The sequence below is a fragment of the Cupressus sempervirens genome, chromosome 4 (genome assembly GCF_028749045.1).
Source record: "Cupressus sempervirens isolate cs-2001-9-10 chromosome 4, ASM2874904v1, whole genome shotgun sequence".
Classification (NCBI taxonomy): domain Eukaryota; kingdom Viridiplantae; phylum Streptophyta; class Pinopsida; order Cupressales; family Cupressaceae; genus Cupressus; species Cupressus sempervirens.
In genome coordinates, this window is record NC_143121.1 from 482,929,413 (window position 1) to 482,955,573 (window position 26,161).

The following is a 26,161-nucleotide window of genomic DNA, read 5'->3' on the forward strand; positions in this document are numbered from 1 at the left end:
ATATTGAGTCAAGTTTTGTAATTTTTGTTGAAGAAAAAATCTATTCACTAACGATATGTACTAAGGAGGAGAAATAATATATATAAGGAATTGTTAGAAATGCTTTAGAATAACTAAGGGGGGTGGGGGGTGTGAATCAGTTATTCAAGGTCCAAATGTCCTATTCAAACTTTTCACTAAGTATAATGAGCCCATTCAACCATTCATTCATCCAAGTTTTAACTTCTCTTAATCAGCAAGTTTCTGTAAATCAACATGCAAACATAACACATAAGAAATCAACACATAACACAATGATTTACCTAGAAACCCAATTTGGGAAAAACACCAATAACATGCTACTCAATTCTCACTCTTCTAAAGTGATGCCCTAAGAAAGGCCTACCCTATTAAAGGCTTACAACACACTGTTAAATGTGACCTTGTTAGAGGATTTAACCACCCTGTTAGAAGTGGGCCTGGTTAGACGAATTTAGAATATTCACTTGGAATGCCACCTTATTAAAATATTTACAAATGGCTATTAAACCAACCTAAGTCCATAGGATTTTTATATCTAATATAATTGCTAGATTATTAGAAAATCTTTGACCTAACTACAACATACAACTTATCTTGCAAATCTCAAATGACTCCTTAGCTCATACCATTGCCTAGCCTTCAATCCCTACAACTCTGATAGTTTTCCCTCCTTTCAAGCTTAGTCTCCTTGAGTTTCCATGCTCAATGTATGAGTGTAATAATCTCTTCATGACCACTTGTAGAAGTAGAGCCTTTATGCTCTTCCTTCTCCTACATGTCTCCTCCTTGACACCCTTCTAACCACTTTGCAAATTTGGCTCTTTAGCAGCAATAGTATCAGCAATTTTCGCTTCTTGGTCTATGACTCCTTAAATAGAAGTCTTGGAGTTCTTTTCTTGCTCAATTCTTCTATTCTTTAATTTCAATTTACATGGATTAGGTAGGATTCATTTCATCTAACCCATATTTTGTTTCCTTTAGAAAATTCTTGAATAATCCTTTAGAATTCACCCAAAAATGGTTTACATAGAATTCTATGCCACCAGCTCATCATCCTTATCTTCCAACTCATTCACAAAATTCAAGATAACCACTTTATTGGCTTAGATTTAGTGAATCTTCATCACTTAAAATAATGTAGTAGCTCGGCACTATTGAAATACTAGTGCTCATCACATACTATATTACTTGGCATCAACTATGTTTTTCCTGATGCTCGACACCTGAAGATCACTCCGCACCAACTAGAATTTTCTGATTCTTGGCACCTAATCTTCACTTGGCACTTGAAGATCACTCAGCACACACTAGAATTTCATGTTACTCAGCTCCAACTAAGAATTTTTCCAGCTTCAACTAACTTTCTCAGCACCCACTAATGATCTTAGTTTAAACTTTACAGTCAACCTTGTTACAACTTCTTCCTCCAATATTTCTAAGTATGACCAACCTCTATATCTTTGAGTATGTTATCAATACATCATTTAAACATTGACTTAACTAATCCTTGCACTTGATTACAACATCATAACTCAACCTTTCCCTTACGTGCTCTTGTTACATCTTGTTGTTCAAATCCTCTTCATCAATCAACTAAGTGATAGTACTTGGATCTTATAAGAAAATGTCATTCCTACAAATAGCAAGTTTGACATCAAATGACAAAATAATGATTGAAAACATTATTTTACAACAATCTTCCTTCTTTGCAGTAATCTGCCTCTTTGATCTTCAATAATTAGTTTTTCAATTAGATTTCCAACAATCTCCCTCTTTTTCATTGATGGCAAGCCAAACTAATCAACTATTAGACTAAACTATTCAATAAGAAGCTTGCTATGTTAGAACAGTAAGTCAAATACCAAAAAGTAAATTGTAACTTCACATCTCCTTCTATTATTCTGATCACTTCATTTTTGCTTCTCCCTCTTTGCTATTGTATTCTTGTTCTTTGTCTTTCTCCCTTAGTATTGCTTATCTTCTATTGTTCTAATCAACTTCTAATTATGTATGTTAACTTCTACCTCTATCATCTTTTGATTAGTTTCTCACAACTTCTCATGTTGATTAGTTTCTCACAACTTCTCCCTCTTTGACAATAATGCCAAAGACATATTAGCATCTTAGTATGCAAGTGTAGCTTTTGCAGGTTCATTCAATTTCTCCTTCTGTCACCTTGCTTGTGACTAATTTGGAACTTCAGCACTTCTACTACTTTAGTCATGAATCCCAAAGTAAACAACCTCTGCATCAATGTGTAAAATCTTTAACATTCAACTCATTTGATGCAGGGAAGTCTTGTTTTTACTTCAAGTAGCCTTAGCTAGGGGTGTCACCCCTAACTTACCTCTAAGATACTCAAAAGCATCTTTAGGTAGTGCTTTTGTGAAGATGTCAGCAATTTGTTCCTTTGAGCTAACATATTCCATCTTCACTTGTTTGTCTTCCACCAACTCTCTTACATAGTGATACTTGATTGCAATATGCTTGGGTTTTGCTTTTACTTCAAGTAGCCTTAGCTAGGGGTGTCACCCCTAACTTACCTCTAAGATACTCAAAAGCACCTTTAGGTAGTGCTTTTGTGAAGATGTCAGCAATTTGTTCCTTTGAGCTAACATATTCCATCTTTACTTGTTTGTCTTCCACCAACTCTCTTACATAGTGATACTTGATTGCAATATGCTTGGTTTTTGCATGCATTACACGATTCTTTGATATATTGATAGCACTTTTATTATCACAATAAAGTATCACAGGCTCAGTTACCTCTTTCTTCATACCTTATAGAAAATGTTTGATCCATACAATATTGGTGCAATTTATAGCATCTGCAACATATTTAGCTTCAGCAGTAGGCTGTGAGGTGTAGCTTTTCTTTTTGCTAGTCCATGTAATCAACCTCTTTCTTAAGAAAAGTGCTCCTCTATTGGTGCTTTTCCTATCATCAATGTTACCTCCCCAATCTGCATCAATGTAGGCTCTCAGTTCAAATTTTTCACTTCTCTTGTAGTACAAACCAAAGTCATCAGTTCCTTTTAGGTACCTTAGTATTCTCTTTACTTCCATTAAGTGATTTTCTCTTGGATTTGCAAAAAATCTAGCCACTATTTCAATAGCTAATGCAATGTCTAGTCTACTATGTACAACATATTGCAACTTTCCAATCATTGATCTATACAATGTCTGATTCACTTCAACAGACTCATCACTTTTGGATAGCTTATGGCCTATAGCCATTGGTGTGCTAACTAGTTTTGACTCTTCTAACCCAAATGTTTTGAGTATCTCCTTGATGTATTTGGATTGGGTCAAAAATATGCCATGCTTCAATTGATGTACTTGTAATCCAATAAAGAATTTAATTTCTCCAAACATTAACATCTCAAATTCATGTTTCATTTGATCAGAAAAATCTTTGCATAGAACATCTTTTCCTCCAAATATTATATCATCCATAAATATTTTTGATATCAAAATGTCTTTACCTTTTTCAGCTTTGATGTACAAGTTGTTGTTGTCATCTATTCTCTCAAATCCTATCTTCATAAGATATTTTTGCAATCTCTCATACCATGCTCTTGGTGCTTGATTTAATCCATAAAGTGCTTTGTGCAATTTGTAGACCATGTCTTTGTTCTTCTCATCAACAAATCCCTTTGGTTGTTCTATGTAGACTTCCTCTTCCAATATACCATTCAAAAAAGTAAACTTCACATCCATCTGGTAAATTTTGAAACCTTTATATGCAACATATGCAATTAATGTTCTTACTCCTTCCATTCTTGCAATAGGGGAAAATGTTTCCCCATAATCCATTCCTTCTTCTTGTGCATAGCCTTTGCAAAATAATCTAGCTTTATTTCTTGTTATATCACCATTTTCATCAAGTTTCTTTCTAAACACCCATTTGGTACCAATCACATTCTTATCAATTGGTCTAGGAACTAGGGTCCATGTTTTGTTCTTTTCAATCTGATCTATTTCCTCTTCCATGGCTTTATACCAGTCATCATCTTGTTGTGCATCTTTCACTATTTTAGGTTCAATCTTGCTCAATAGACATGATTCATTCCTAAGTCCATTCCTTGTCATTGGTCTAGCATCCTTGTCACAATGATTGTTTTTGTAGGGTGATGTCTTCTCACATACATGGCTAAACTTGGTTCTATTCTTCTTTCCATGTTGGATCCTTTAGCTTCAAAGTCATTTTGTTCTTCTTTGTCTAGAATTTTATAATTCCTTTCTTGTGTACTATTTTTAGAACTAGAATATGCATTTTCTATATTCTATGGCTCAACTTCTAAATGCAGCTCGACATTCACAAGCTGAGACTTAGCAGATACTAAAATTTGTTGTTGATTCCTAACTTGATTTGCTACATTGTCTTCAATGGTCATTCCTTCATAGAAGTATACAAAGGATCTATAATCCTCTAATTGCTTGACCTTATCAACTTGAACTTCTACATACTCATCAAAATTTACATTTGCACTCTTCACAATCTTGTTAGTATTAATGTTCAAACACTTATATGCTTTGCTTCTAGTGGAGTATCCAAGGAATATGCCTTCATCACTTTTTGCATCAATTTTTTCATTTCTAGTATCTTTAAGAGTATAACATTTACAACCAAATACTTTGAAATGTTTAACATTAGGTGAGTGTCCATACCATAATTCAAAATGTGTTGCATTTGTACCTTTCTTGACTTGAACTCTATTCAATGTGTAGACTGCAATACTTACAGATTCTCTCTAGTACTTTAATGAAACATTTTTCTCCATCATCAAGGTTCTAGCATAGTCAATCACTAACATATTCCTCCTTTCAAAAATACCATTATGTGGTGGAGTTCTTGATGTTGATGTTTGTCTTTTGATACCTTTTTCATTGATGAATATTTCAAATTATTTTGATGTGAACTCACCACCTCTGTCTGATCTTAGGCACTTTAGATTCATTCTTGTTTCCTTCTCAACTCTAGCCAAATACTTCTTAAACATTTGAAATGCATCAGATTTTTGCTTTAAAAACATAGCAGTCATCATCCTGGAATAGTCATCTACAAATAGCATTATGTATCTGTCTCCTAGGTAGCTTTGCACTTCTATTGGTCCACATAAGTCTATATTGACTAACTCTAGTACTTCTTTGAAAGTGTATGTTTTGCTTTTGAAACTAGACTTAGTCATCTTCCCTACTTCACATTGTTTGCACATTATGTTTTCAAGTTTCTTCAATTTGGGCAATCCTCTGACTTTCTTCTTCTTGCTGATGCTAATTAGATTATCAAAGTTAACATGACATAGCCTTTTATGCCACAACCACACATCATCAAGTCTAACAACAAGACATGTTGCATTTTCCATATCTAGGTAAAATAGATTAATCCTAGTTTGTTCACCTTTTCCTATCAAATTTCCATCAGTGTCATAAATTTTGGCAGTTTTGTTTCCAAATTCAACTTTGCAACCTACATTTCCTAACTATGGTACACTCAACAAGTTTTAGTTCAACCCTTCAACATAGTATGCATTATCACATTAAATTTTCTCTGTGATTTTAATAGACCCTTTTCCTTTGATTTGACATGGGGCATCATTACCAAATCTAACACTATTTCCATCATATTGAGTAAAGGTAATGAACTTACTTTTATCTCTTGTCATGTGATGTGAGCATCCATTGTTTATGATCCACTTGTCATTCATGTTCACATAGGTAACCAATGCTATTATTTCATCTTCATCTTTATCTAATTCATCCTTCATGGCCACATAGACTACTTCATCATCATTCTCATTAGATTCTTCTTCAATAATGTAGCATCTCTTGCCTTTCTCCTTATAGTCTTTGTTATCATCTTCTCTTTTGTTCCTGTACTTTTTTCCTTCTTTGTAGTTCTTCTGTGTACATCATGTAGCAATATGACCTACTTCATTGCAATTGAACCATATGACAAGAAGCTTACCTTTGAATTTACCTTTGCCTCTATGAAATCTCCTAGCTATTAGTGCTTCTAACTGTTCCACATCTTCCTCATCTACACTGCTATCATTGGATGCATGTCTTCATTTTCTTATTTTCTTGCTTGATGTCTCCTCCTCAGTGTCTTTTATTATCATCTTAATCTTGAAAGTAGATTCAAGGTTCTCAGGTCTGTAGTTGTCAAAATTGGACAACTCAAATGCAGCAAGTCTTCCCACTATTCCTTCAAAGGTTATTGTGTTTCCTTGTACACACCTCAACTCTTGGATGACTAAAACTCTAATAGCATAAATAGGGAGTAGAGTTCTTAAGTATTTTTTCATGATAGTTTCTTCTTCCATTTGGCCACTTAGACTTCTTATTACACTTACCACTTCTTTCATTCTTGCAGCATATTGAGTAGCATTTTCACCTTCCTCCATTTTCATGTCATCAAACTTTCCTCTTAGACTTTCTCTCTTAGCTCTCTAGACATTTTAATCTCCTTCATAGATATCTAATAAGGGTTTCCACATCTTGAATGCAATATCACAATCTTTAATGTCATCATATTCTGCATAATTGAGTGTAGAGGCAATTTCTAGCATTGCTTTATTGTGCTCCTTTTTATTCAAATCATCTATAGTAAAGGGTCCTACTGGATTTACATGTTCTATTCCAATTAAGATTTGTGCATAGTCACATATTGGTCCAAGGTGTAATTTAATTAGACTCTACCATGCAGAAAAGATATCTTTATTGAGCTTGGGAACTTCTCTCTTGGACATCTTGATCTTCCTATTTCTAGTACCTTGAAACTAAATTAGTAGATGGTTCTAATACCAATTGTTAGAAATGCTTTAGAATAACTAAGAGTGGGGGGGTGAATCAGTTATTTAAAGTCCAAATGTCCTATTCAAACCTTTTACTAAGTATAGTGAGCCCATTCAACCATTCATTCATCCAAGTTTTAACTTCTCTTAGTCAACAAGTTACTGTAAATCAACATGCATAACACATAAGAAATCAACACATAACACAGTGATTTAAATAGAAAACCACTTTGAAAAAAACCACCAGTAACATGCTACTCAATTCTCACTCTTCTGAAGTGATGCCTTGAGAAAGGCCTACCCTATTAAAGGCTTACAACACACTATTAAATGTGACCTTGTTAGAGGATTTAACAACCCTATTAGAAGTGGGCCTAGTTAGAGGACTTTAGAACATTCACTTGGAATGCCATTCTATTAAAAGATTTACAAATGGCTATTAAACCAAACTAAGTCCATAGGATTTTTAGATATAATAAAATTACTAGAGAGTATTAAAAAATCTTTGACCTGACTACAACATGCAACTTATCTTGAAAATCTTAAATCACTTCTCAGCTCATACCATTGCCTGGCCTTCAATCACTACAACTCTGATAGCTTGCCCTCCTTTCAAGCTTAGTCTCCTTAAGTCTCCATGCTCAATGTACAAGTGCAATCATCTCTTCATGACCACTTGTAGAAGTAGAGCCTCTATTCTCATCCTTCTCCTACATGTCTCCTCCTTGACACCCTTCTAACCACTTCACAGATTTGGCTCTTCAGTACCAACAGTATCAACAGCTTTTGCTTCTTGTTCTATGACTCCTTAAATAGAAGTCTTGGAGTTCTTTTCTTTCTCAATTGTTCCATTCTTTAATTTCAATTCACATGGATTAGGTAGGATTCATTGCATCTAACCTATAGTTTTTTTCCTCTAGAAATTTTTTGAATAATCCTTTAGAATTCACCCAAAAATGGTTTACATAGAATTCTGTGCCACCAACTAATCATCCTTATCTTCCAACTCATTCACAAAATTCAAGATAACCACTTTGTCAGCTCAAATTTGGAAAATCTTCATCATTTAAAATAATGTAGGAGCTCAGCACTATTGAAATACTGGTGCTTGTCACATGATGTGTTATTCAACATCAATTGTGTTTTTCCTGATGCTCAGCACCTGAAGATCACTTAGCACCAACTAGGATTTTTTGATGCTTGGCACCTGATCTTCACATAGCACTTGAAGATCACTTGGCACACACTAGAATTTTCTATTACTCGACTCCAACTGAGAATTTGTTCAGCTTCAACTAACTTGCTCGACACCCACTAATGATCTTAGTTTAAGCTTTGTAGTCAACCTTATTACAATTTCTTCCTCCAATGTTTCTAAGTATGATCAACCTTTATATCTTTGAGTATGTTATCGATACATCATTTAACCATTGACTTAACTGATCCTTGCACTTCATTACAACATCATAACTCAACCTTTCCCTTAGGTTCTCTTGTTACATCTTGTTGATCAAATCCAAGTGATAGTACTTGGATCTTATAAGAAAATTTCGTTCCTACAAATAGCAAATTTGACATCAAATGACAAAACAATGATTGAAAACATTCTTTTACAATAATCTTCCTTCTTTGCAGGAATCTCCCTCTTTGATCTTCAACAATGATTTTTTCAATTAGATTTCCAATAGAATTGTATATGTAAGGGGGAGTAAAATTATGTATCAATGTAAAGAGTGATAAGGAATGTAATGATCCATAAAAACATGAATAAAACTATTATGGTTTGAAGGAAATTTTGTGTAATTACTTTTATTTGTTTTTTATTATGTATGACATCAGTTTGGGACCTAGCCAATTTTTTCAAATGTTATCATCAATGCCAAAGGGGGGTATTGTTGGTAATATGGTTAGATAGATGTCTTTTTATTTTTCATCTATGGAAACATGTACTCAACATTTCATTTATGCATTTAGAATTAGAAAATTGTCTAAGTGTTGGATAGTTTGCAGTAGTAGAAAAATAGATGTGATGTGTACGGATGACTCATTGAGAATTAGCTTATTCACAATTGAAGAAAGCTATATGATAGTGTCATGATGATGTGTGCCAATGCATAGGTGTGTATGGATAGTATCGCTCAAGTAACAGTTGAAATATTAGTATGAGTATTTAATAGAGAAGAACAAATCATATCAGTAATATGAGGTGTACGACTTAAGGAATTATTTTGGTGACAAAATAATTCCTAATTCATCATGAGATGAATTTTTGAATATTAATCCATAAGTTATTTTATATTATGTGAAGAATGTGAAGACATGAAGGTCAACTGAGTAGATATTTTCTAATATGCAAGGTATAAGTAAAGATATTATCTTAAATAACTATTGTGAAGGAATCTTATATGTTATGTGAGCCTTATATGATTCTAGATCTGATAAATGATTAGAACAAGTGTGAGTTACAACAATGAGAAATTATTGCATGTATATCTACTTTGTGAAGAGTTGAATTATATCATTGCATGCTAAGGCAGTGGGCTCTTCTTTCATACATTTTGTTTGATCTACCAACTCCTAAAAGGGTTGAAGAAACTCATAATAGGGTTGAAGCAACTCCTAATAGAGTTGAAACAACTCCTAATAGGGTTGAGGATTCTAACAAGGACTTGAGACACTATATGTACTTCATAGACTCCTAACAGGGTCAATATGTTGGACTAACCACCAACATTCCCCTTTGAGATTCATGACATGGCTTAAGCACCTCTTGAGTTCTATAAGCCTAGTGGTTGTATTAGGCATTAAAAAGTTGATCTTTTGGTGGAACAACAACCCTAGCTTGTAACAAGTGGTATCAGAGCTTGGTCACAGGTTTGAATCTCCTTAGGTAATGTTAAGGGGGGATTGTTGGACTAACTACCAACGTTCCCCTTTGAGATTCATGAAATGGCTTAACCACCTCCTATGTTCTATTAGTTTAGTGGTTGTTTTAGGCATTAACAAGTTGATCTTTTTGTGCAACAACAACCCTAGGTTATAACAAAACATCCTTAGCAAGATTCTTTTGTTTAGTAGATCATCTAGTGGGTATCATCTCCACCTAGGTTTTCCCTTGGCTAGGGTTTCCTTAGTTAACAAATAATGGTATTATGAGTTCTCTATGTGCATAAATATATTTAATATTTAGCATTGTTGGTTTACTTTCATATGCATGTTATAAAGTAATTAACAATATTTAGCTGTGGGAAAAAATTTGTAAAATATTAATTCACCCCCAAGTTAGTATTATCTATTTCTAACATGTTGTTTGATATGATAAATCCTATAAGAAGTGCCAACTACATGGCAACTTTATTCATACTCTTGGATGTGAACTGGTTCCCTCTATTATACACTAGTCTTTCTAGCAATGGGCCTTTCACTTGGTTGGAAAGATTTATCTAAGTTCATCTAGTGGACACAAGTTTATTATCACAACAATTGAATATTTCACTAAGTGGGTTGAAGTTGTTTTTCTTTCTACTGCTACAAGAAAACATGTTACCTTGTTTATACTAAATTACATTATTTGTTTCTATGGCATTCCTTCCTCCATAGTCACCAAAAATTGAGCATAATTTAAGAACAAGGAACTTAGGAAACTTTGCAAAAAGTTTAAAATCAAGAAACATTGGTCCTCCATAGACTATCCCCAAGGGAATGGAAAATTTGAGGCCTCAGATAAAACATTGCTGAAAATTCTACATAGGAAAGTTCATAGATGAGGAAGAGATTGGCACCTTTGGATTAATATTGCATTTTAGGCATATAGAACTACCATGCACACTCCTATTGGGGCTACACTCTTTGTATTGGTCTATGGTTCCAAACTTGTCCTCCCATTAGAAGTTGATATTCCCTCTTTACAAGTCTCTTTGCATAGACTGGTTAATGATGAGGACTATAGGTCTATGAGTATTCATGAGCTTGAGACTCTAGATGAATGTTGAAAGGTTTCTTTTGATCACATGCAAGTTACTACAAGAGGATGTCTACAAGTTACAACAAGAAAGTTTATCCTCATGAATTCCAAGTGGGTGGTCTTGTTCTTAGAGAAAACCTAGAGAACCAAAATAACAAAGAGTAGAAAGGTAAGTTTGAGCCTAATTGGTTAGGTCCCTACATCGCTACTATTGTATTTGGATCCGTTGTGTATCATCTTTCTACATCAGAGGGAGAATAGCTCCCTAGGCCTATCAACATACTTCATCTCAAGAAGTTCTATGCCTAAAACTATCTTATTGCTCAATTTCTTGTATATATTCTATGATCCTAAAAAAATCCCAAAAAAATCATATATGATGCTTAAAAAAATCCTTAAAAAAATAGAAAATATACTGAAAAAATAATCATCTTAGTGAAAACCTCACAATAGGCACTTTGATCTATCACCAAAAAAAAAAAACCAAATATCTCAAAAATACAAAAAAAATCATTAAAAGTCATGAACAAAATGCTACCAAGAGGTGAAAACCTAGAAATATGTGCTACTTGAGACCATTGCACCAATGTCTATCAGTCTTTGCTTTGTGCTCATTCACTTCATTTTGCCTTGCCTAGATTGGAATTGACTCTCATCTAGGTCTAGGGGGCACAAACTGCTTAAGTTTATTAGGGTATCTTTATGCATTTTTCTTTCTTTCTTAGCTTGTCCAATAGTGTTTTTCAACACTTCCCTTGAAAATAGTATTTCTCAACACTTTTTGGATACCTTAGCCATAGCCTAGGATGTTGCAATATTTCTCACTGGTATATTTTAGTTCTAAATAAATGACCATTTGACTTATACACAAACTTCAACATTAAACTTTCTAATATTTGATTGACTTTTTCTTGATATTTTGTCTATGATGATTTTCTTTTCTGAGTGTTCTCTCCCTAATAGTCTCTCAAGGATGTGATGGGCTAAAAGACTAGTGGCATAGGGCATGTTTTATTTTTTTTCTACTTGTGGGTGTACTTTGTTGACTTTAAGGTTTTTGATATCTCTAAGTCTTGTTGTTTATTAGTGTTAAACACTTAGTTATATATAAGGTTGAGTTAGTTAGTAATCACTACAACTGAGCCACTCTATATAGGTTGAGTCATGTAAAGACTTGTAAATAATCATGTATATGCCTAGCTCTATATAAGTTAAGCAAGTCTTTTGTCACTACGTACTTTTAGTAGAAGTCAAGTATAGTGAATGTTGAGTAGATACAACACATTGATGTCAATTTATACAAAAGGAGCCAACTATAATTAAGGTTGAGCAATAATAGAGAGAATAGTCTTGACCAAGCATTAGAGATAGTGAGTGCCAAGTAACACAGAGAGAACATAAAAGCCTAAAATGATACAAACTTTGAGGTAAACCATTTTGATCCAACATAGACATGACATTTAATGATGGTAGAATATTTTATAGAGGTTTTTATGCATTCTAATGTGGATTACCGATCCCTATGAGGGAAGAACAACTAATCAAATGAAGATGCATAAAGGGAAGCATCTAGAAGATACTATAGATGTCTTTAAATAGGAAAATCAAAACCATTTTTTTTAAGTGTCAAGTGAGCTATAGCAAAAGAGAATGTGAATTGTGGGAAGGAAACAAAGTATTTTTTAAAGGAGTTAATTTTTGGATGCTAAATGCAAAAGTTGTGGAGAAGAGATTTTACTGACCTAATGAAGTAGTGAAGGGTTGAGTGAGGATATATTAGACAAGAGCTCAGATGAAAGATTGGAAGGAGGAGATCCATAATCAAAAATTATAAGACAAAAGGATTGGGTACTGAATCAATTTTGACATATTGAATTAGGGAAAATCTCTTAACAGAGTGGTTTTAACAAACCTTTGTAAATACCCTAAAAGAGTCATTATTTCATTGTAAGCATAAAATCCTTTAATCAAAGTAAGACCTAATAGTCTTAAAATCTTTTAACAGAATAGACCCCTTATAGGGTAGATCATTAGAAGTGATCAAAATTGTAACCCTAACAGATTAACTTTGTTACTGTAGTATTGAAAAATTTTGGGTGTCATCCCCACCCTAGTTTTACCTTCAACTTGAAGTATTTTTGGTTTTCCAAATATTTTTTGTTATGATTTTACATTTCATGGATGTGATGCATGGTTAGAATTTATTACAACATTTCATTTTTCAAGTTATGTTATGCATAAACTAGATATGAGATGGTCAATATGGTGAATGCAATAAAGTTATTTTTAAGGATTAAAATTTTATAGATCTTGATTCAGCACCCCCCCCCCCCCTTCTAGTATCTTAGTTTCCCAATAAAACTTCCAATAATTGGTATCAAAGAATTGGTTCTCTTGAAGGAATTCTAATAGCTTGAGAGTTTAGACCTTGGAGATGGAGGCTTACAAATTGGAAAAGGTTATTGGCAATCAAGTGACTGACATCTAGGTCATACTATAAAAACTTGAAGTAGAAAGAGAGGAATTGAGAAAATCCCTTAGAAAGATAAAGAATATGGTCATTCAACAAAATTATCTATTTAAAATTTGGGTACAAAGTAAACCAATGTCCTAAATCTAAGGCAGAAAGGAAAAAGAGTAAGCCTATTGGTACTTCAGTAAAGGGTAAGAAAATGATTTGGAAACAGAAAATGACCAATATCTCAAAGAACTAGGATGGGTCAGAGAACTAGTTTGGGTTTGTGGGAAAGAATAAAGTCCTCAACTAGGAAGGAGATTAGAGTAATGAAGGAGGTAAAGGATCAAAGGAGTTAGAAATTAAGGACCACAATATCGAGCCCCAAGCCAAAGAAGTGGCAAGTAAGAATTTTTTGATTGAGAAAGAGTAGGAAGGTGGTATGTTGGAGGACCCTTAGATGGAGATCAAGCCAAAGAAAGAATCTTTGGCCCCAACCAATGGACTAGGAGAACACCCAAAGGTATCTGATTACAACCCAAATTAAGGAAACAAAGGAGAAGAGGTAAGCCATGTAGGGCAAGAGACAAAAGTTGAGGTTTAGGACTAGAGGCTCTCCTTGGACCTCCCTTTGGCTTCTCTAGTGAATCTACCAATATCTAATGAGCTAGGGATGAAGTTTTTAGATCTAATCAGTAACTCTTCCCCAGAATAAATCTCAAAATGGAAGAAATGGATAAAAAATTGGTCTCAAGACAATAAAGAAAAGGGGAGTATGGTTAAAAAGAAGAAAAACCAAAATCAACAACATCTCCCATTGTCTCCAATGATGACCAGCAGTAGAGTCAAAGCAGATGTTGGGGTAAAACCTAAGTCTCTAGGTAGAAAAAGTTTGAGTTAGGCATTGCAAGAGGAGGCTAGAAAGAGCTTGGCAAATGGGAGTCAAAGAACCATCAAGGAATGCTCTATAAAAAAGAAATAAAGATCATATCTTGGAATATAAGGGACCTAAATGGTTCCCACAAACAAGAGATAGTCTGGAATATGATTAGAGATCAAAAGCCTAATTTTTTACTGATTCAAGAAACAAAGATGAGAAAAGACATGGTAGGCAAGTTATCTTTTAGTTGTAATATGAGTAGTGAGGCCACAAATTTGGAGGGAGCTATAGGGGATTTTCTAACACTCTTCAATAAAAAGGCTTTCCAGATCTCTATTGTTCTTAATGAAGGTAAGGCTCTCCTTTGTAAGATCTCCAATTTACATAGTGGTGAATTTTGGTTTATTTTAAATGTGTATGCTCCCAAATACTTAAAGGGACAGAAGGGATTTTTGGGCCAAGATTCTTGATGCAATTTACAATAGTAATATAAATAAAGGTGTTATTATGGAGGATTTCAACACCCCACTTTTAGATGAAGAAAAATTAGGGGGGTTGGCCCCAAATCAACAAAGTAAATTAGACCTATCTAATTTTATTAACAATTTGGCCTTTATGGATGTTGATCTTTTGGGGGGATGATTCACTTGGTCAAATAGGAGAACTTTTGGGGATTGGATCTAGCTTCATCTGGATAGAGCCCTCATTTCCCCAGACTAGATGCAAACCCACATGTGTAGACTTTCTCTTCTTCTCAGAGTTGGGTCAGACCACTCACCTATCTCACTCTTATTCAGTCCTCTGATGGTGAAACATAATTTCCCTTTCTATTTTGAGAAGATGTGGACTTCCCACCTAGATGTGGAAGGTAAGATTTCTTCTTGGTAGAATATAGAAGTGGAAGGTACAACAATGTTTAGGATAGCTCAAAAATTGAAAAATGTGAAAAGAAACATTAAAGTCTAGAATAAGATAGATTTTGGGCATATCTTCTAGGAGAAGGATGAGAAGATAGACCATCTTTGAATAGTCCAAGAAAGGATACAATAGGAAGGATATAACTATCAGAATTGGATTGAAGAAAGGTCTATCCTTTCTAATCTCCACAATATCATTAGTAGGGAAGAGGACTTTTGGAAGCAAAGATCTAGAGTCAATTGGCTCAAAGAGGGGGATCAAAATACCAAGTTCTTCCAACTCTCCACCTTAAAACATCGAGAACATAATAGGATTTTGAGTATAAGGAAGGGGCAGGCCACTTTCACAAATGATAATGAGATTGTGAATGAAGTAGTGTATTTCTTTTCTTCACTTCTTTCTAAGGACTCTTCACTTTTGCTAAAAGATCAAGAGGATATTTTGACTTCAATCCCCAATCTATTATAGGAACATCATAATTCAATGTTGAAGGCTATCCCCTCTTCATGTGAAATTTATCAAGCTCTGCTACCTCTCCTTGCTGACACAGCTCCAAGGCTAGATGGCTTCTCGACATTCTTTTTCCAAAAATATTGGGAGGTGGTCAAAGGGGATGTGGTGAAGGTAGTGTGAGAATATTTTGGGGAAAGGAACCTTTTGAAGGAACTTAATGCTACTTTTTTGGTGTCAATCCAAAAAACTTTGAGGGCTAACTCGATGGATAAGTTCAAACTCATAAGCCTATGTAATTCTTTCTATAAAATCATTTTGAAAGTTTTGACCACCAGGATTCTCAGTGTTCTCCATTTGATTATTTCTCCATAAAAAATTGGCTTTGTCTCAGGGAGACAAATCCTAGACTCAATAATGATGGTTCATGAGGTGATTCACTCTTTGGAAGCTCAAAAGATGGAAGGCTTCTTGCTCAAGTTGGACCTATCAAAAGCTTATGACAGGGTGGACTGGGACTTCTTGAAGGCTATTCTCTAGGCTTTTGGATTTGATGTCCAAGTTTGTAAACTAATTCTTTTGCTTGTCTCCACCCCCTCTCTAGCCATTTTAATCAATGGAGCTCCCTTGAATTTCTTTTTCCCCTGAAGAGGGCTTAGACAGGGTGATCCCTTATCCCCTATCCTTTTCATTATTATGGCTAAGTGCATTGGGAGGCTAATTCTAAGGAAAAGAAAAGATCAGATCCTACATGGTCTTAAGCCATCATTAGGATAGATTACATTCACCCATTAGCTATTTGTGGATGACATAATTCTAGGCAGGGAAGACATGGTTCAAGAGGCTAAGGTGTTAAAATGCTTGTTGGATACCTACATGAGGGGTTCAAGATAGGCTATAAACTAGGAAAAAAGCTTGATCTTCTTTGTAAAACCCCAATAGAGTGAAAAAGAAAGATAGCTCACATCTTGGGATGTGGTGTGGGGTCTTTTCTAGCTAGTTATCTTGGAATGCCACTGGGGTCAAAACTGTCAAAATCTTTCTAGAATGGTATTATTGATAGATTCAACAAGAAGTTGGTAGGATGGAAAGGAGCTACCTCAGTCAAGTAGGTAAATGCATCTTGGCAAAATCAACTCTTCAAAATGTCCCAACTTATGCTCTTAGCCTTTTCAAGATCCTAGTTAAACATGTTGATAAAATGGAAAAGATGTAGAGGGACTTTTTGTGAATAGGGGTTGAAGAAAACAAGAGATATCATTTAGTGGAATGGGACAATGTTTTCCTTCCTAAAAGCTATGGTGGTCTAGGTATTAGAAAAATTAGACACCTCAATAATGTTCTATTAGCGAAGAAGATATGGAAAACTTTTCAAAGTTTTGGAGAATGGCGAGATATCATGGTGGAAAATTATTTGAGAAGGTAGTCTCTCAGCTTCATATTTAGTGAAGCTAATCTCCCACATGGATCCTTTATATGGAATGGGATCCTTGAGGCTAAATCTTTGGCTAAATCAAAGGCAAAGTGAAAAGTAGGCAATGGGGAAAGTATCTTATTCTGGCAGGATAATTGGTTAAGCCAGGGGCCCCTCATAGATCATGCTAACTATGAGAGATGGGTTGGTTTATGAAAAAGAATATTTAGCCTAAAAGTTAGTGAATACAGGGTTGATCAAGGATGGAAAGACCTATCCCAGTTTCCCAGGATCTTAAACCACTGATGAATATCCTAAATGTCGTGATCCTTAATAATAAGAGGGATGAAATTATATGGGGAGACAATTCCAATTGGTTATATTTAGCTACTTGAGGATATTTCTTGATGTGGAATAGGATGGAGAAACCCATCTAGGCAAAGGCTTGGATGACTGGCCTCACTCTAAAAAATCAACATATTCTTCTAGTTACTTCTTCAAGAAAAAATTCTTACTTTGGATAACCTAACTAAGAGGGGTCAGATTATACCAAATAGGTGCAACCTCTATAAGCATGATTTGGAGACAATTCACCACCTTTTTATTCATTGTCCCTATCCTTGGAGGTATGGGATCTCATGACCAGGGGCTATGTAGTCAATTGGTGTAAACTAGCCAACATCTAGGATTTCTTCAAACAATAGAGTTATATGCATAAAGGGATGAAGACACAGATGATATTTTCCTAGTCTCTTCCACATTTCTATTAGGGAATATGGAAAGAGAGAAATAATAATATTTTTAGAGATAGGGAAGCCCCAACTTTTGTTATTGTAGATAAAATTGTTAATACTATGAAGGAGAATTTTTTCATTAGAAAGGGGGAAGACATTGAAGAAGGAGGAAATACCATAGAAAATAAAAAGGACAGGGAGAGGAAAAGAGAGAAAGCTAAGTGGCTTTTTCCTCTAGAAGAATGGCATAAAGCCAATTTTGACAAGACAACCAAAGAGAATCTTCGTCTTGCTAGCTATGGAGGAATTATTATAAATGGTCATGGAATGAGAGTTGTAAATTTTTCTTATCCCTTAGGGACTCAGATGAATCACTTTGTGGAGGCCAATGTAGCTTGTCATATTATTAAATTGGCTCTGGCTACTAGAATTGAGAACCTTTGGTTGGAGGGAGACTATTTAGATATAATAGATTATTTAAACGGTTGTTCTAAGTCCTCCTAAACCATTGCAAATATGGTGGAGTAGATCTAATTAGACTTGAGAAAATTCAAAAGGGTCCACATCAGCCATGTGTACAGAGAGGCCAATTAAGCCACAAATTGGTTTGCAAATGAGGTGTTAGTCAAAAACATAGCAACGATGTGGCACAATGGTGACATCTTTCTGGTGGCTGTGAAAGATACAATAATATTGGAATGTATCCAAGGAAGTATGAAGGCAATCTAATATTAATTATGGATAGATATGTAAGACTACAAGTAAGACAAGATGTTAATGAAAATCATGGGAAGGTAATAACTCTCCATCATTTTGTGTACTTGTGGTACATTTTATGGGTCACTTTGCCTATCCCCATTAAAATTTCCTAAGGTAAAAAAGATTTAGGGATACAAAAACTACATGAAGTTAAAGTCTATGAGAACTGGTGTAGGATTTTTGAACAAGAGATCAAGATGGTTGGGGAGAGGAGTAGGAAAGACCTAACCAAGGAGGCAAAAAAATGGAGGAAAAGAATGAAGGTCTGGAAAAAATTGAAGAAGGGTGGAATAGTGAGGTATATTGAAAAACTCCATGGTTTTGATAAGGAGATCACCAAACTCATGGTGAATACTTGGAAGGATGGGCATGTAAAAATTGATGGGGTCTCTCACCAGGTTAATGTGGAAATGATAGCTTAGGTTATAAAGATACCCATGGAGGGGATAAATTTTTATAGGGATAAGAAAATGTTAGCTAATGCAGTTAAAGATTTTGTGAAGAATGAGGAAGAAAGGAAGCACTTAGTGAAGGCTAAGACATACTATGAAATGGATTTGATAAAAAAGTTGTGGAGGTATGTTTTAAGGGTAGTTATTGAATTTGTGTCTCTAGATACTAGAATCGATAGGGTTAGAACACACCACTTTGTTCTGTTAAACCATTTTAGACATGAAATAAAAATTTCCTTTCCTTTTTATCTATTTACTTCAATGAGTAAGGGCATTGAGTGTTTTAAGAAGAAACCTAGTGTAAACCTAGCCCTTCATGAGGGTTTGCTACTATTGGTCTATGAATATCTCAAGACTCAAATGAGGGGCAAATCTTTAGGCCACTTTGGGGATGCTTCAAAGGCTATTGGGAGCTCAAACTATTTTGATTGTAAGAAAGTTCAAAGTCTAAGCTTGGAAGATGAGGATAACAGCTCCTCAAAAGGAAAGAAGCCTAAGGAAGGGGAGAAAATTTTACCTTGGCTAGTATTTTTCATAGCAGAAAGAGCCCTCAGGGCTTAACACCCAGACCTATGGTTCAAGAGGAGGAGGAGTACAATGAAGAAGAAGAGGAAATGGAATTAGAGGAAGAGAAGAAGGGGGAGGACATTACTATTCTACTAGGGAACCCTGAGAAGAGGAAGGCTGAGGAGGAGTTGCTATAGGAAGAGAGAAAAGATCAAACCCCTAAGGTTTCGGGACCCTTCCCTTCTATCTCTCCATCACAAGGGAAGATTAAGGATACAATGGTAGAAGACAATGGGGAGATAATCATGCAAGATAGAAGGAGGTTGTGGAGAAACTTCAACACAAAAATGGCGAAGATGCAAATTTTTAGGGAGACAATGAACCCGCAAGTCATGGAAGATAAAGAAGGAAAAGTCCATTTTGATGAACTCATAGACCTAGCTCTAGTAGAAATCTTAGATAATATAAGAGAAATAGGGCTCAAGCTACTCAATAATGCCAAAAATAGCATGATCAATAACTTTTGTTCAATCAAGTGGTTGTTCCATGAGATTGAAGTGCTCAAGGAAAAAAGGAGCCAAGAGGAAGGCCAAAGGATAAGCAGTAACCAGGGTTATCTTATTGACCAAGATGATCATCTCTCTAAGGTTGAGAAAAGGGTGTAATGGATGGAGATATCGAACCAAAACCTAGCTAATTAGGTGATTTCCACTTTGAATACTCTAAATGAGAACATCAATAGTCTAGGAAAATTGCTGAAAAATGCAAGAATCAATGGGGAAAAGGAAGAAAAGGCCAGCATGGACCTCAGGTAGACTAAGGGAGAAATGAAAGAAGCCAAGGGCCTTGTGGAACAATCTAACGACCTAAACTAGGAATGCTTGGGCATGGAGATCCAAAGTGCCAACAAGGAAGAAGAAAATTTGTAGGATCTAGATAGTGAGAAATAATAGCTAGAGGTTCTTTTTTTGCTTTGTCCTTTTCTTAGTTTAGAGTATCTAACTTTCATTTCCTGGCTATGGACCTATCTTTTGTTATGGATTTTTATAGGAAAATGTATAGGGTCTAGACTTTATTTTAAATTATTATTTCAGATATTATGTAAAAACTCTTGGGTTTCAAGATCCCTATAAAACCTATTTTTCTTAATCAAAAACAAATTGTTACACTTTTTGAAGAAGTTGATGTTAGAATAGGTGATAAACTACTCTCCCAAGAACACCTGCATGCATAAACCTGTCACATGGATGAAGCAAAGAACAGAGGCAAGGAAAAATCATGGAGGCCAAAAAGCTAGATCCATCTTATGGACATTCAAAGAGCAATATCACATATAATCCAATAAGTGAATAATAAAATACAAAGAGGTGAATCCTTATAAAGGAATCACGAAACTCAAAAAAGGAAACTAAAGCCTAAAAAAGCTAGGGTTACACAATATAATTAATAAAATATTAATTATATGCACCTACAAGATAGCTTAAGCAAACTAGAGTAATAGGAAACTTAATTAATTAAATCAAAGTGATTTAATTAATAAGTTAGAACAAATAATTACTCTAACACCCCTCCTTAAGCGAAGCTCAGGAGGTAAGCTAACCTAGCACAGCTATGAAAGAAGAATTGGGTCCCGGCAACAAGGCTTGATCAGGTACCCAATCAAAACAAAATCTCTATAAAGTGGAGAAATAGAGAAAACCACATGGGAAAAACCCTACTCCAAAAAGAGATAGCAAAGAATGTTCTAGAAGAAGGAACAAAGAGATCAGAAGAGAATCATTGAAGCATGAAGAACCGCAAAACTCTGTCAAAATGCTGATCTGTAGAACCTCCATGGAAATAGAAGGCACGAACCATCAACCAAAGAAGCATAGAACAACAATATAACCTCCCCTTAAGGCAGGTGAGGTGATAGGTAGCTGAAAAGATGGGCCAAAAATCTCCTACAATACAAGAGCCAAACACATCGAGAGTGAGGTAAAAACACCAATAAAGGCATGTTTCATCAACACTGCATGAGAAAATAGAGAAAGAGGGTCTATAAGCGGCAAACAACTATCCCCCCCCCCATGGCACTTTATAAAAATAGTGTGAGTACAACGAATCACAATGATGAAAAGGATCCCGAAATGCAAGAGTGGCACTTTATCTCAGTGTGTTGCATAAAGATGCTTACAATGAATATCAACAATGATCAGCAAAAATATAAGGCTGAAACAACAGAAGGTAGAGCCCAAAACGAAGCAACTGAAGCAACAAAATCGATCTCCGAACCTAAAACAAATAGGATATCCACCAGAATGCTAAAATGAAAAAGACTGAATAAGATGTGCCTAGAATAGAATCTGGAACAACAACTAGCATCACTGGGAAGAGCACAGAAAGAGCTTTCCAGCGATATAAAGAAGTCCAAAATCGGAGATCAGAAGCTCAAGATACACCTCTCGGAGTGCAAAACAAAACATCTAGCTTTGACTGCCAAAATAGGCAACCAAACTACATCAAAACCCAAAAACACCTATACCAACATCTCCGTCTCGGAACCAGCTTTCCAGAACATTTTTTGGATCAAAAAAAATGTCTGTATGCTCAAGTTACGGAGAAAAAACCTCCAGGGCCTTCGAAATGCAAGAAAAAATTATTTTTTTTTAATAAAAATAATAATTAAAAAAAACAAAACTTCCACCACCACCGCATCGCCGGTTGAGCGGTGGCCGAGTGGTGGGAGGGCGAAGGCCACCATGGCCGGGGCGTGGCGAGGCCACGGTGGGAACCGCCAACGGAGCCGCTGCAGGCTGCTAGCGGAGCCGCTAACCGGGCCGCCAGTGGTGACCGCTGCGGTAACCACAGTGGAGCTGCTAGCGGTTAGATAACCGCGGTGGCAAAAAATAAGCCGCAGAATGATTTTTTTGTAAAAAAAATTTTATTTTTGACGCCTCATACTGCATGCAGGGGGTCGTACGGTCCTGTCGGACAAATTTTTTTTTGCCTCCCATACCAACGGTGTCCAAAATGGACAAATTTTATATGGATTCTGACTACAAACGGCCTTTCGGATCCAATGGAAGCATCTTTTTGAGCCCAAAGTGCCCCAAAAAAAAATCAAAAAAGTTGTCTGTACGACCTCCCACTGCTCTGAAAAACGTAGCTTCTAAAATGCTTCAACAAACCACGAACAACGAGCAGCAAGCTATCTCTAATACCATGTTAGAATAGGTGATAAACTACTCTCCCAAGAATACCTGCATGCATAAACCTGTCACATGGATGAAGCAAAGATCAGATGCAAGGAAAAATCATGGAGGCCAAAAAACTAGATCCATCTTATGGACATGCAAAGAGCAATATCACATATAATCCAATAAGTGAATAATAAAATACAAAGAGGTGAATCCTTATAAAGGAATCATGAAACTCAAAAAAGGAAACTAAAGCCTAAAAAAGCTAGGGTTGCACAATATAATTAATAAAATATTAATTATATGCACCTACAAGATAGCTTAAGCAAACTAGAGTAATAGGCAACTTAATTAATTAAATCAAAGTGATTTAATTAATAAGTTAGAACAAATAATTACTCTAACAGTTGATACACAAGGATTGTTTAACAATGGAAATTCTAATGAGAATGATGTAGCCATTGCTGATCTACTAGAGAAGAACAATATCTTGAATGAAGAAGTCAAAGAACATGAAATCCAAGTACTAAGGCTATGTGAAGTGACCAAACAAAAGAAGAAAGATGAAGAAGAACAAAATTTGGCTGAAGAAGACATAGTACAAATGGCTATCAAACATAAAGAAAGATCATCTGATGTGTAAAAGCTTAAAAACAATCAACTAGACATGATGAATCAATTGATGCTCAAAAATTAGGAATTGAAAAAGAAAGACATGGAGATAGAGATCTAAGAAAGAACTTCTAGAAAGGATGAAAAAGCCCAGTGAAGCATTAAGATAGTTAGAAGAATTGATGAGATCACCTAGGTCATCTAGAAACACTTCTGGATTAGGACATATAATGCAACATCCATCTACTAAAAAAGGAGAATAGTCCAAAAGTGGTGAGCTAAGGAATGAAAAATAAAAGGACAAACCTACACGCTATCATTGTGGTAAACCTAGACACACTACAAATATTTGAATGGTATGCAAAACCCTACACCTAAGTTTATTGGTAACTATTTTTATTGCAAGAAGTAAGGACATCAAATACATGAGTGTAGATCTAAGATGAAAAATACATCTATTGTGCCTAGATTTGAGGAATATTGTTACAATTGTCAAAAGTTTGGACATAGAGAATATGAATGAAGATCATAGGAAAAACCTAATTGGACAATCGGGAATGAACTGAAGAAATTTTGTTCTAATTGTCACAAGATTGGACACGTGATTAAGAACTACAAGACTCGAGCACTAGTACCACATAATGAATACATCAAGGGTAAAGGAAAAGTGAATTTTGAACAAATAAAGAAGGATATGAATCAAACCTGGAAGAAAAAGGTAGAATCATAAAGTAGTGGAACAAATGAAGATAACATCATCAATCAAATAGAGAAGGTGGTTACACCACATCAAACTGATCAAGAAAGGTATGTAATGAACAATATACTTAATGATTTATTAGATGTTAATTCCTAACATAAAATGTGCAAAAGTTCATAGCTGCATGAGAAAATATGCATTAAAATATATTTATGGAAAGAATAATACAAATGAATCATTTACTCATTGGGTGCCAAACATCAGTAAAATTGTCTATATTGACCAAGTACCCCAAATATCAGACTAGTCTATAGGCCAAGTTTGATGGAATTCACCAAGCTATATAATGGAGACTGAGTTCAAAACTTTAGTAACAATCAAGACAACTAGATTCCACCTAATAGAGAAAAAAACATTAATGGAGACCTTAAATTTAATTAATGGAGGTATATATCAAGAATTTGAAGGTATTATACCCACCTTGAATTCAAATTTTGAGAGCATAGAGTGATTAGAGAAATTAGTGAAGCAATTTTCAAAGATGATCTAAAGTGAATTAGTAGTAGAAGAGTGATTGAGCATTGATTTTTAGTTGTGTTGAACAATTCAAAAAGAAAATTTTTAGAACCCTAACACAAGAATATGACATCTTCATCATCTATAGTGAAGAATCAAGGAGAAGAGGTAAGAAATGTTCAATTGGTGAAGAGTGACACTTGTCCTCCACCTAAGTTTCATGCTATACCTAAAATTTCCATGAAAGGAGATCCAATGGGTCCATTATCATAGATACCACCAAAAGTCATTATGATTCATAGTCTGAGGAGTTGTTACATGTATAAAATTAGTAAAGTTGGAGACTATGAGATTCTTGTGGTTTATGAAAAATTGTGTGATTAAGGAATATTTAACGATGAGTTTAATATTGTTGAGAGGAAAGGGTTAACTCATGACCTAGATTTTTTAAGGAATTTCAAAATTTAATGGATTATAGTTGTGCTAAGAAGAATTCATGATATGGAGTTGTGGTTAGAGAATGGACCAATTAATATTACAAAGAAAGTAATTCATGTTGTTATTGATTACCCTACATTCAACAAAGGGAAGACAATGTGTTACTAGACCAAAGAAGATATTAAGGTGAATACTAAAGCTAAGTGGAATGGATGAAGGTTTTCTATTTTTACCATCACTAATCCATTAATATAATTTGAAATAAGATTGATCTCTCATAAGTTTTATCAGTCAACGTGACTAAATAGTGTTTCATGTATGGTAGTTGACCAAGCATTCAAAATTGTGATGAAGGATCATGAATATGATCTTTCCAAGTTGCAAAAGTTGCAACTAGTAGAGAACCTAACATCAATCATAAAAGTAAAGAATTCAATGTGTAATTTTTTATCATTGGTTATGCATTTTTTTTTTGTATTCAAAATTATTTTCTTGCTAGTGGGAATGTTGAATGGGAACAAGAAAAACTTTTTACAAGGTAGATTACTGAGTATATAACACAGTTAGGAGAAATGTTTGACAATATTTTAGATGGATATTTTTAAGAGTTCAAATAGAAGATGAGAAAGAGACTTGGGATCCTAGCATCATTAGTTATGAAGCATTATAATGACATATGTTTTCTAGTGGATACAAAAAATACATTTGTACATGCAGTTAAGCAAAGGATAGCCTAGCTGGAACCCTTCAGCTATGAAATTGAAGTTGATGATGTAAGTGCAAGTATTACTACACTATTAGACGAAATAAATTTATATAGAGGTTGAGTCCTTTGGAAAGTATGAATAAGAAAATGCTAGAATAACTATTGATATCAAGATTTCCCCTATAGATAAGAAGAGAAAGAAGGAGATTGAAGAACTAGAGGGAAATCTAGAAAAAGAACTTTTGATGATTACTCAAGGTCATGGAGAAGATGAAGAAAATGGTAGTGGTGAAGAGGAAGAGTAAGAGGAAGAAAGTGCAGAGAAATAGGAAAAAGCCCTAGTATTGGTCAGCCCACCTATTAAGAAGGCTAAAAAACTAAAATCTACTAAGCCTATGGTGAGGAAGGTTACAAAGAAGATGACATATAATCCCCTCTCTCCTCTTGCACCATAGTAGCTAAGGACTAGGGAAAAAACATCAATTTTTGAGCCACCAATCAAGAAAGGAGTGGTTAAAATCAAAAAATCTAGTGGAACAAGTGCAAAGAACAAGAAAGTTTCAGCTACTATGGGCCAAAAAAAAAGAAGAAGGCTAGTAAAGAAGAAAGACATTGAAGAGGAAGATGCAAAGAGGACTGAATTAGATTAACCTAGA